The sequence below is a fragment of the Gymnoscopelus braueri genome (genome assembly GCF_963280865.1).
Source record: "Gymnoscopelus braueri genome assembly, chromosome: 19".
NCBI classification, from domain to species: Eukaryota; Metazoa; Chordata; class Actinopteri; order Myctophiformes; family Myctophidae; genus Gymnoscopelus; species Gymnoscopelus braueri.
This window is the reverse complement of record NC_137621.1, coordinates 10,738,727-10,749,331: the sequence shown is the minus strand read 5'-3', so window position 1 is coordinate 10,749,331 and position 10,605 is coordinate 10,738,727.

The window sequence follows — 10,605 nt, the reverse complement described above, 5'->3', positions numbered from 1 at the left end:
GTTCAATTGTCTGAGAACTGACTTCTAACTATTGTGTATATGTCACTTATTACATGAGTCTCCCGAATAAAGCACATTGTTTAGATTGGAAGAAAACTGTTCAATCAGATTTAGATTTTAAAGCTCATTGTTTACATTTGAAGAAGACAATTCAATCATTTTGCAGAGAGGAAACTCCTCAAGCTATTGTTGTACTGTACTCTTCTGCCATCTAGTGGCTCTTCTTTTAACCGCAGGTGCCATTCAAGCTCTTGATATCAATTGATTTCAAGAGCTCACTGCTATGATCTTAAAGCACTATTCAAAAATATTAAGAATACCGATGCAACACGTGAGCTTGTAGATCTGCCATTTTTATTTGTGAAATGATGCTTTGTGTGTGTGTGTGTGTGTGTGTGCGTGTGCGTGTGCGTGTGCGTGTGCGTGTGCGTGTGTGTGTGTGTGTGTGTGTGTGTGTGTGTGTGTGTGTGGAGGCATCTATGCCATGCTGGAATTCAGCGTTTTGAAGAGGAGAGGAGTGAGGCGAGGGAAAGGAAACGTCAGGGGAGAAAGATGGTCACTGCAGCCCAGACCTATTGACTTCATATGCCCCCACTGCAATAGACGAGGTGGCTCTCACATTGGACTTCACAGTCACCTCAAAATTCACCATCGGATACGATATGTTGAGTGAGAAAACCATGTTGCACATTAAGCTGATCATCCGGGGACCCCCCCCCCCCAAATAATAATGTGGGGACCCCACTGGATCCACTGGCCTATGTAGCATTATGAAGGAGGGGGATTTTTCATGCTATTGACAGCCAAGACAGGAAGGGAAGAAGGGCTGTCACAAGGCATGAGGCCTTGTCAGTTTGGAGGTAGTCCAAATTATTTGATTTTTCACCAGGAGCGTGTAAAGCCCCACACATATCCATCCAGTGTGGCCCGTTGATTGATTGGTTGATTGATTGAATACTTTATTTAGAAGTTTGCAGGAAAAAAAAGCACAGTTGAAATACAAGGTCAGCTAAATAGGATTAAAAAGCCCAAGAAAGCCAATGGCTTGTTTCGATTGTGGTCCTTTTGTACTCAATACATAGTGGAACCAAGCTCCAACCTGTGAGGTCATGACCAACCTCCCTTAGACCTCCCCAACCGACCCATATCATGTCAGAAGGAAAAGGGGAAACAGACACTGTCTCCCAGCCATTCCGGCCGGTGAGACAGATGAGACTCGTACTTTGGACAGGATAAAACCAGATCCACACCTCCCAGCACAACACATCTGTCTGTCTCTTATATGTCATCATGATTTGTGTGCATGGGGTTCTCATCTTAAACAAGCTCAGTGCTTAATGAGATGTCCAGTTTAGTAGACCTTGTATTGTGAATTCGTACTTCCATGTACTGTTATGTACTGTCATGTACTGTTCTCATGTCTTACTAAATAAAGTACATCAATCAATTCAATCAATCAATCACACTCTGCCTCCTAGCTGGTGAAGTCCACTCCTGCCGTTCAAATTCAGTTATCCACTCCACTGACCTACATGGAGCTCTCCCAAAGTCAGATACATCAGCCATCTAGGTACTAACAATACTGGACCAAACTAATTAATGCCATTAGAAACAAAGGGAAAGAGATTAGGACAAGTGACCTATTTTAATAGTCAAAACACTATTAGCCTAGCCTGCCTGTTCTTGAGCAGCAAGAACAGGCAGAGGTGTATGTGTCTAATTCAAAGGAGGAGAAGAGGGGGGGGGGGGGGGGGGGCTTTGACGTGTTTATTCCCCATGTTGACAATTTGTTCTTTGATCTGTGCCCACAGCTATAACTAGACCGCCACATAGATGTTTGATTTATCTTAAACTCAAAGACCTTTTATTTGTGTTATTTATTTCAGACCACATATATACAGTAACACCTATTATCACCCCTGAGACTCCTGTATGCTGGACTCATTTCATTTACTAAATAACCCTCTGGTATAAAGGACTCTCTGACAGTAATCATTTCCATAGATAGCGTACCGAACCATAAAAGTCTTAGTCTTTTATGTCATGGTATCTTATTACCAACCCATAATTAAGAGGTTACACTTAAAAAGTCAAAAAAAATTATGTCATGGTAAAATCATCCCACATCAAGTACATAAACAGTAAAAGATACAAGTACAAAGTAAATAAAGAGAGAGAGATTTATTGAAATTCAGTTCAAACTCAGGACAGATACTGGTACACTGGTTATTAAATTGGCAGTTTTTCCCTTAAATTTATAAAATAAAGAATAAATGTATGCTTTGGAAAATGGTCACAAATAATTTTAACATGCACGGTACATCATTATCAGACCTAGATTTACTCTTCAACTTCTTGTTTATGACTGGCTAGTGGCTATCACAGGCTTTCTAGCATTTGTAGAAATATTGGGCCTTAAATGTAATTTAAAAAATATATTATATGTATTTTTTCATACAATTGTAAACAAATATTGAAAATTAAATGGTGCCCAGTGTTGTCAGGGGCCCAGTGTTCCAGTTACCCTTCCTCTCCATCACTTTAGTTTAGTTTAGTATTTGCACACAATCACACAGGTATACAATCAGCACAGCTGTCTTGTTACATGACTGTGTCTTATCAGCTTTACACCTGTGTAATTACTACAGCTACTGTATGTAAATCACACTTGTTAGTTTAGTTTAGTTTAGTTTAGTTTAGTTTAGTTTAGTTTAGTTTAGTTTAGTTTAGTTTAGTTTAGTTTAGTATTTGGACACAATCACACAGGTATACAATCAACAGATCTGTCTCACTATCACTCACTCCTCCCCATAAAGTACTACCTGACTGTCTTATCAGCGTTACACCTGTGTAATTACTATAGCTATGTAAATCACTCTTGTTAGTTTAGTTTAGTTTAGTATTTGCACACAATCACACAGGTATACAATCAGCACAGCTGTCTTGTTACATGACTGTGTCTTATCAGCTTTACACCTGTGTAATTACTACAGCTATGTAAATCACACTTGTTTAGTTTATACACACACAGAAAAAAAGGTGTCAACTAGAACCAAAACTGGTTCCAGGAGGGACCTTTCAGACCAAGGTTATTTAAAGAACCATTTAAATGAAGGGTTCTATAAAGAACCCTTAAGGTCCCTAAAATAATTACAAAGGAAAAGGTTCTCTAGAACCATATGAGGAACCATTCACTAAATAAAGAAGAAGAACCATTTAAGCACTATTATTTTTCTGTGTGTAGTGTATTATTCACACAATGATAAAGGTATAGTTGAAAAAAAAAGGAAAAGATTTCACCAGCTTCCACTACTGTTCTCATTAACTCCCATTCTGTGTCTCATCAGCTTTACACTTCTGTAATTATGACCAAAATATGATCAGGGTTTAAGTGGTTAATTAAATGAAAACAGGTAGACCAGGGTTTAACCCATTAAGACTAAATCATTAGTTCTCAAACTTTTTCGTGCCAAGGACCCCCCCAAAATCATATATATTTGGCTGCAGACCCCCCATCTGAAAATGCTTTGTGCCAGGGACCCCCCCCCCCCCCCCAGAAGAGAAGGTTTGTGTTAAAAAAAAAACTAAATTATTCTAAATGCTTTCAAACACTTTCAAGATTTACACAAATGTAAAAAGAAAAAAAAAGCGGATGTACAAGCTCGCAGCGCGGCACAAAGTGACGCGCTGTGAGCTTGTAGATCTGCTATTTTTCAATAGCCAACGCTAAAATATAAAATGACACGGATGCTTTCCCGGTTTTAATGGGTTGAAGTGGTTAATTGAATGAAAACAGGTACACCAGGGTCGAAGAGGTTAACTCATCTGTGTGTGTGAGATGTTTCTCAGAGGTGCACCTGTCCTGCAAACTGAATTATTAACCATCAAATCTCTTAAAGCAGACTTGACGGCTGGCTTCGTCTGCTCTGAGGATCTGCTTCATCCACGGGGCCATCGAGCTGACGTTGTAGTACAGAGAAGGATATCTGCGAATAGTGGTTGCACTATTGATGATGCCAAACAGCGTCCAGGAGGCTTCGTCGTTCTCACACATCAGAGGTCCTCCCTCGTCAAACTGAAACAAAAAGCAGTTGTGTTTTTCAATGTGTGTTTCTATGTGTAAATATCATGTTGATGTTTTCATCTCTGTGTTACTCACATGGGAGGGATAAGACTCAGAGGCTGCAGTACAGAACGTAGTGTTGGTGATCCATTCGTCATAAGGATGGTCACGTCTGCACTGATCATTGGTGATGATAGTGGCAGAAGTCTCATGGAGCAGGTCAGTGTTGTATGGTGGTCCTGGAGGGAAAAAACGCACAGGATTCAAAGTTGAGGACTTTGTACACACTCATCTATAAATACAGAGGAGAATTCTATTCCATTACAAAATACATATTTTAACCACTTTTTAACCCCTATTTTTGGCATGTCATTATAGGAAAAAAAATACGGATGTATTTATTCACACATTTTCAAAAATAGTGAAAATAGCGATCTTCAAGCTCACAACATGTTGTGATGTGATATGAGCTTGTAGATCATCTATTTTCACTCTGATATAATATTGAGATTATGAATTGCCAGTGAAGTCTCTAAGCAGAAGTACAGGAAGTCCCGCCCTAAAGCCCTCAAGGAAGTTACGTTAATGCTGTGCAGATCTGTTTACATCCCAGGACATGAATGTGTGTTTATGTTGTTTCCCTCACCATCGTAGCTGTTCCGCCCCCATCCAGTGATAACGCATGGCTTGCCAGCAGGGGGGAAGTCACCAGCCTCAGGACACACACAGGTTTAACATTCTTGTTAAACTTCACAGGGCTGGACAGTTTGGCCAACCTCATTCGATACTGAGGATAGTTGGAGGTGGTCCAGTTGGGGTGCGTGAAGACCTATCAGAGAAATGACAGACACATGTTTAGATTAACCACATAAGATAAAATATTGATAAAACCATCTGATTCCATCCAGAGAGGCCAAACATCAGATTTGGTGTGAACATAGTGTTAGTTATGTAATATGTTCTGACACATGTTTGATGATCATACCTGTTCAACCTTGATCCTCTGAGTGTCCTCAGTGGTAGAGGAACGGTCATGAGCTCCCAACACCACAAAGTGTTCAGGACTGGAGAAGACAACAGAAACAAATGATTATTTCACTTTAATTCCATTATCAATAAGTAACTATATTAACATTTATCCATAAGTAGCAGAGCTACTGGTTGGTAGTTAATTTTGACATATTTAACCACCTTTAGCCCTACATACTTCGTTGTACAATGAATAGCGAAAATAGCCGATCTACAAGGTCAAAACGCGTTGCTGTGGCACGTTGTGAACTTGTAGATCAGCAATATTTGCTATTCATTTGAATGTTTTTTTCCATTTTGTGACATCTTGCACCTATAATGACCAGAATAGTGAGGCCAGGTTGAAAGAGATGAAGAGACAGAGTGAGTGATAATAAACTGTGTTTATCTATATGTCATGAATATGTATGTTTGTATTACCTGGTGTACTCAGTCGCAACAAAATACTGATTAATCAGTACTCCACCCCATAAAAGCCTCCATCGGACTCCTGAAAGATAAAAGGTAATGTGTGAATCAAAGGCAGACATATTGTGAGCTTGTAGATCGGCTCTTTTTTGCCGTGTGACACCGTCGTACAATGGAGCATAAATGAAGCACTTCTCCAAGATATGACCTTGTTCTATTAGCTCAGTGGTTCTCAAAGAGGGGTCAGGGGTCTCTGAGGGGGGTTCCAGGGGGTCCCCAGCCAAATGTGTTATTATAGTATGAAAATCAGTTCCAACACTTTCTATACATTCCGAAAATAGCCAATCTACAAGCTCTCAACGCGTTGTATAAAGTATATTTATATGTATAATGTATATTTACCTCGGTGTACACCATCCAGGGCCAGGAATGTGGAGCAGCCACTTGACCGTTCTCGATACGTCCAACTGCAGCCTCGTCTCGAGCCTCGTCCTCGTCCTTGTCTTGTCCAACTGCAGGCGGCCGAGTCCCGCACTCTGGAAGGGATCTCTCATCTCTACACATGATAAAACACACCAGGACAGCTCTAAATACATACAATTAAATAGCTTACATTTAATTGTGTGTGTGTGTGTGTGTGTGTGTGTGTGTGTGTGTGTGTGTGTGTGTGTGCGTGCGTGCGTGCGTGCGTGCGTGCGTGCGTGCGTGCGTGCGTGCGTGCGTGCGTGCGTGCGTGCGTGCGTGCTCCTGTGTGTATTGAGTCATCTCAACATAAAAGGTGACAATGTCCTTCAGATACCAAGATGCCCTGAGAGGAGAGAAGGTTTTGCTAAGTGTGTGTGTGTGTGTGTGTGTGTGTGTGTGTGTGTGTGTGTGTGTGTGTGTGTGTGTGTGTGTGTGTGTGTGTGTGTATTGCATCATCTCAACATAAAAAGGTGACAATGTCCTTCAGATACCGAGATGACCTGAGGAGGAGTGAAGGTTTTTCTAAGTGTGCGTGCGTGCGTGCGTGCGTGCGTGCGTGCGTGCGTGCGTGCGTGCGTGCGTGCGTGCGTGCGTGCGTGCGTGCGTGCGTGTACGTGCACTGTATATCACTAATAACCCCAGCATCCCTATTCTGGGGTGAGCATTTGGCAAAAGTAGCAGATCTAGATCGGCTATTTTCACATAGAGTCCTAATATTATTATATATTGGCTTAGGAATGTTACAAAAACAAGAAAATCTACATGAATTCAAGGCTTCATGGGTGTGTGTAATTGAAAGAAAATAAGTTGGTGAACTACTCCTTTACACACACACACACACACACACACACACACACACACACACACACACACACACACACACACACACACCACACACACACACACACACTTCAATGACTCTGTGTGCCAGGACATTAAAAACATGAACACACCTTCGAGGGCAGATGTGAGGAAGTTCTCGCTGCTGGTCGGCGTCCAGTAAACGGTGGGCATGTTTGGAGCGCCACATTGACCGGGGCCTCTGACGGCGAATCCGGCCACGATCTGATCATCGCCTTGTTGGACCATCAGGACAGCTCCTGCGTCGCCCTGATGAGACACAAGTAAGCATTGTTCACTCTCCAGCGCTCAGATAAGGTTGAAAGTGGGTGATTTGAATAGGATTTGAAAGACATTCTTACAGTGCATGCGTCCGGGCCGCCTGCTACGCTGGCAATTGCACAAATCATGTTGTCATCTATCATCCCTTTGTAGATCTGCTTACAAAGTTCATGGTCAGTCACCGTAACGTTGAATCCTTGAAGAGCTCTGTGCTTTGGTATTGGTCCTATAGACAAACAACATAACCTTTATCAGTGTGCGTATAGGTTCTGACTGCAAGATCAACAACTTTCAACCCTGCGTCCCTATTTTGGGCACGTTATTATAGCAAAAACGTTTTCAGAATTAGATTATTGTAGATCTGCTGTTTTCACCGAATGTTGGCCTATTATAACATGGCCAGAATAGGGAGGCTAGGGTAAAATACTAATATTAAAACAGTCAGTTATTATTAATTAACTATTAATTAACTACTATTGATAATCAGCAGTCTGTCCAAACATTATTCAGTGAAATTCTACGTGTACTGCACACCAGAGGTTCTCAAAGTGGGGTCCGGGGACCTCCAGGGGTACTTTGAGGTGGCTCCAGGGGGAGCCCAAGAAAATGATTGATCGTAAGGGTCCATTTGGTTACCTCTGAGAGTGTTAACCAAATGGACACTATCAATTGGTTAACAAACTGGACCCTTACAGGTCCATTTGGCCACATTTGATAATTTAGTCCCCAGGGTGCCATTTTGTGGGTCCCGTGCTTACCTTGTCCGAAGTAAGTCCTGGCGTAAACGATGCCTTTGGTACCGGTAGGAAACACACTGGCCTTGGCCTGCTAGAATAACAGGCTGATGGTCCATAGTGAATGGTGATTCCATTTTTATCAGAGCGTCGTCGTAGCCCCACGGCCCTCTAGGGATAGGTCAGAATAATACAATATTAGTTTTATCACTGCCAGGTACTATGCATCCGCTTCATCCGCTGGTGCCAGCGTTTTTTACCCGACGATCTTTGGAGAGCCGCAGAAGCCACGACGTGCACGCAGATGTAAACAAAAAGTGTCCGGTGGGTGGGGGAGGGTCTTGTCTATCCACTGGAACAAAACTTGGTAACACTTTCTATGAAAGTCGCCTCTATAATGCTTTATAAGCTCATTTACGCATGCCATTATAAGGCATTATAATGGCTTTATAAAGGTTTATAATCAAGTATAACGACTTTTAACCACGTTATAACGTAATATAACTGCTGGTCATAATGCATTATTATGCTCAGTGGAACAGCACATTATAACTACCATAACTTAGTCAGTTATAAAGGCACATAGAGAAGTGCTGTAATGTGTCATTATAACCAACATGTTTATTAAATGGAATAATGTCATAAACATCAATAAATGACTTTGAGACCTTCAAGTAAAGTGGCCACATGTTTGGAAACAACAGAACTATTTGGTGTCATGTATTTATGTTATATTTTTACATTTTTAAATGTGATGTTATTTCTGTTATGTATGATTCTGTTTATGTCCAGTTATACAGTATGTGTCTGTCAGTCAAAGAGGAAGCCAATACATCCTGTTATGTAATGTGATGAAGACTGGATGTTTCTGTCCATACCTTAATTCATTGTTTATGTGTTCAACTGTCTTGTTGCAGTTCCATAACGTCCAGTAAAATGGACAAACTCAAACCACACTGATATGGACTCATTCCTTCATTGCTAATAACATTGTAGAATGTTGTCACTTTACAGGTAAAACAAGTAATGCTATAGGGTATTATAGTATGATACAGGGTATTATAGTATTCATAGAAAGTGTTACCAAACTTTTTTACCACGATCAGCCATTTTGTTGAGATCGCCCGTTGAAAATGGCTTGTTTTCACTAACAAAAAAAAAAGAATCTGAGCTAGAAGTGTTTTTCTACAAATGCTAATAGGAATGGACGGAAGTGAGTTTTTTTGGGATGACGTCACATTTTTTCTTGAATGGACGTACAGTAGATCTACATCAATGGCGGTCAACGGTTGGATCTGAAAGGGTCAGTCATGCCACATGCCTACCTGGACGCCTTGTAGACCACTTTGGGTTGACCCTGAGATCAACAACGCGCCTCGTCTCAGTCTCACCGCCCTCCTCACCAAATTGGACTGACAAGGCGCGTACCTTCATGTTACTGGAAGAGAGAAATAAATATCCCGTTTTATGATATGCTATATTCCTTGAACAAAAAAGGGTTTTCTGCTTAACTCCCAAATGGTGTGGACTGCAGACTTGTAAAAAATAATTCCAAGGCGCTCTGTTTTTGAGAAAAAATATAGGATTTATTTTGAGCATGGCAAAATAAATAGTCATAATTAGTCATTAATAGAGCTCGCCTTAAGACTATACGTAGTGCTAGTAGCTAATAACTCTCTCTCTCTCTCTCTCTCTCTCTCTCTCTCTCTGTCTCTTTCCACCTCCCCCTCTCCCTCCCCCTGCCCCTCCCCTTTCTCCCTCTCCCTCTCCCCCTCTCCCCCCTCTCCCTCTCCCTCTCCCTCTCCCTCTCTCTCTCTCTCTCTCTCTCTCTCTCTCTCTCCTCTCTCTCTCTCTCTCTCTCTCTCTCCACCTCTCCCTATCCCTCTCCCTCTCTCTCTCTCCCTCTCCCTCTCTCTCTCTCTCTGAGAATGTGAGTGTGTGAATCTATAGCACCTCCTCTATTCATTCTCTCCACATGTTGGCCTAATTAATGTTGTGGGCTTAGAGCCCCCCGTAGGATCTCTCTGTATCTCTCGCCCCTGGTGTAATAATAATATGAATAAACTTACTAGACGCATTGTGCGGGAAGGTAGATGTATTGGCCAGTCACGACACTTCCAAAGCATCTATGATGTCCAATATATCGAAGCCTGACGATGGCGGGCCGGTGCTGGGTAGCTAGAGACTGCAGGGCCGCTCCTATGGAACAGACACCAGATATATAAAAAAAGTTTTACTTTACTCAAGTAAAAGTATCAATATTGCAATGTAGAAATACTCTGTTACTCTGTAAGTAAAAGTCCGGAATTCAAAATGTACTTGAGTAAATGTACAAAAGTATTGGCATCAAAATGTAATTAAAGTACCAAATGTAAAACTACTCATTATGCAGAATGTCCCATTTCAAGTTTTCAAATGTGTAAAAACAGTATGGTCTCCAGTGGTGGAAGAAGTAAAATGTTTTGAAAATAGCAGATCTACAAGCTCACAATGCGTGGCATTGTGAGTTTGTATCGGCTATTTTCAAATGGCCGAAATGCATATAGGGCTGAAGTGGTTAATGTGTGTTTTGTAATAATAAGCAAAATCTACAAAGTAACTAGTTTTCAAATAATTGTAGTGGAGTAAAAGTACAATATTTTCCTCTGAGATGTAGTGGAGTAGAAGTCAAAGTACTGCACTCATACAGGATAAACATGTGAAATAGGAAGTGATGCAGACAAAATTGGAACTGGAATATTATAATATTGAAGCAAAACAACATCATTATGAGAATAATGGGGG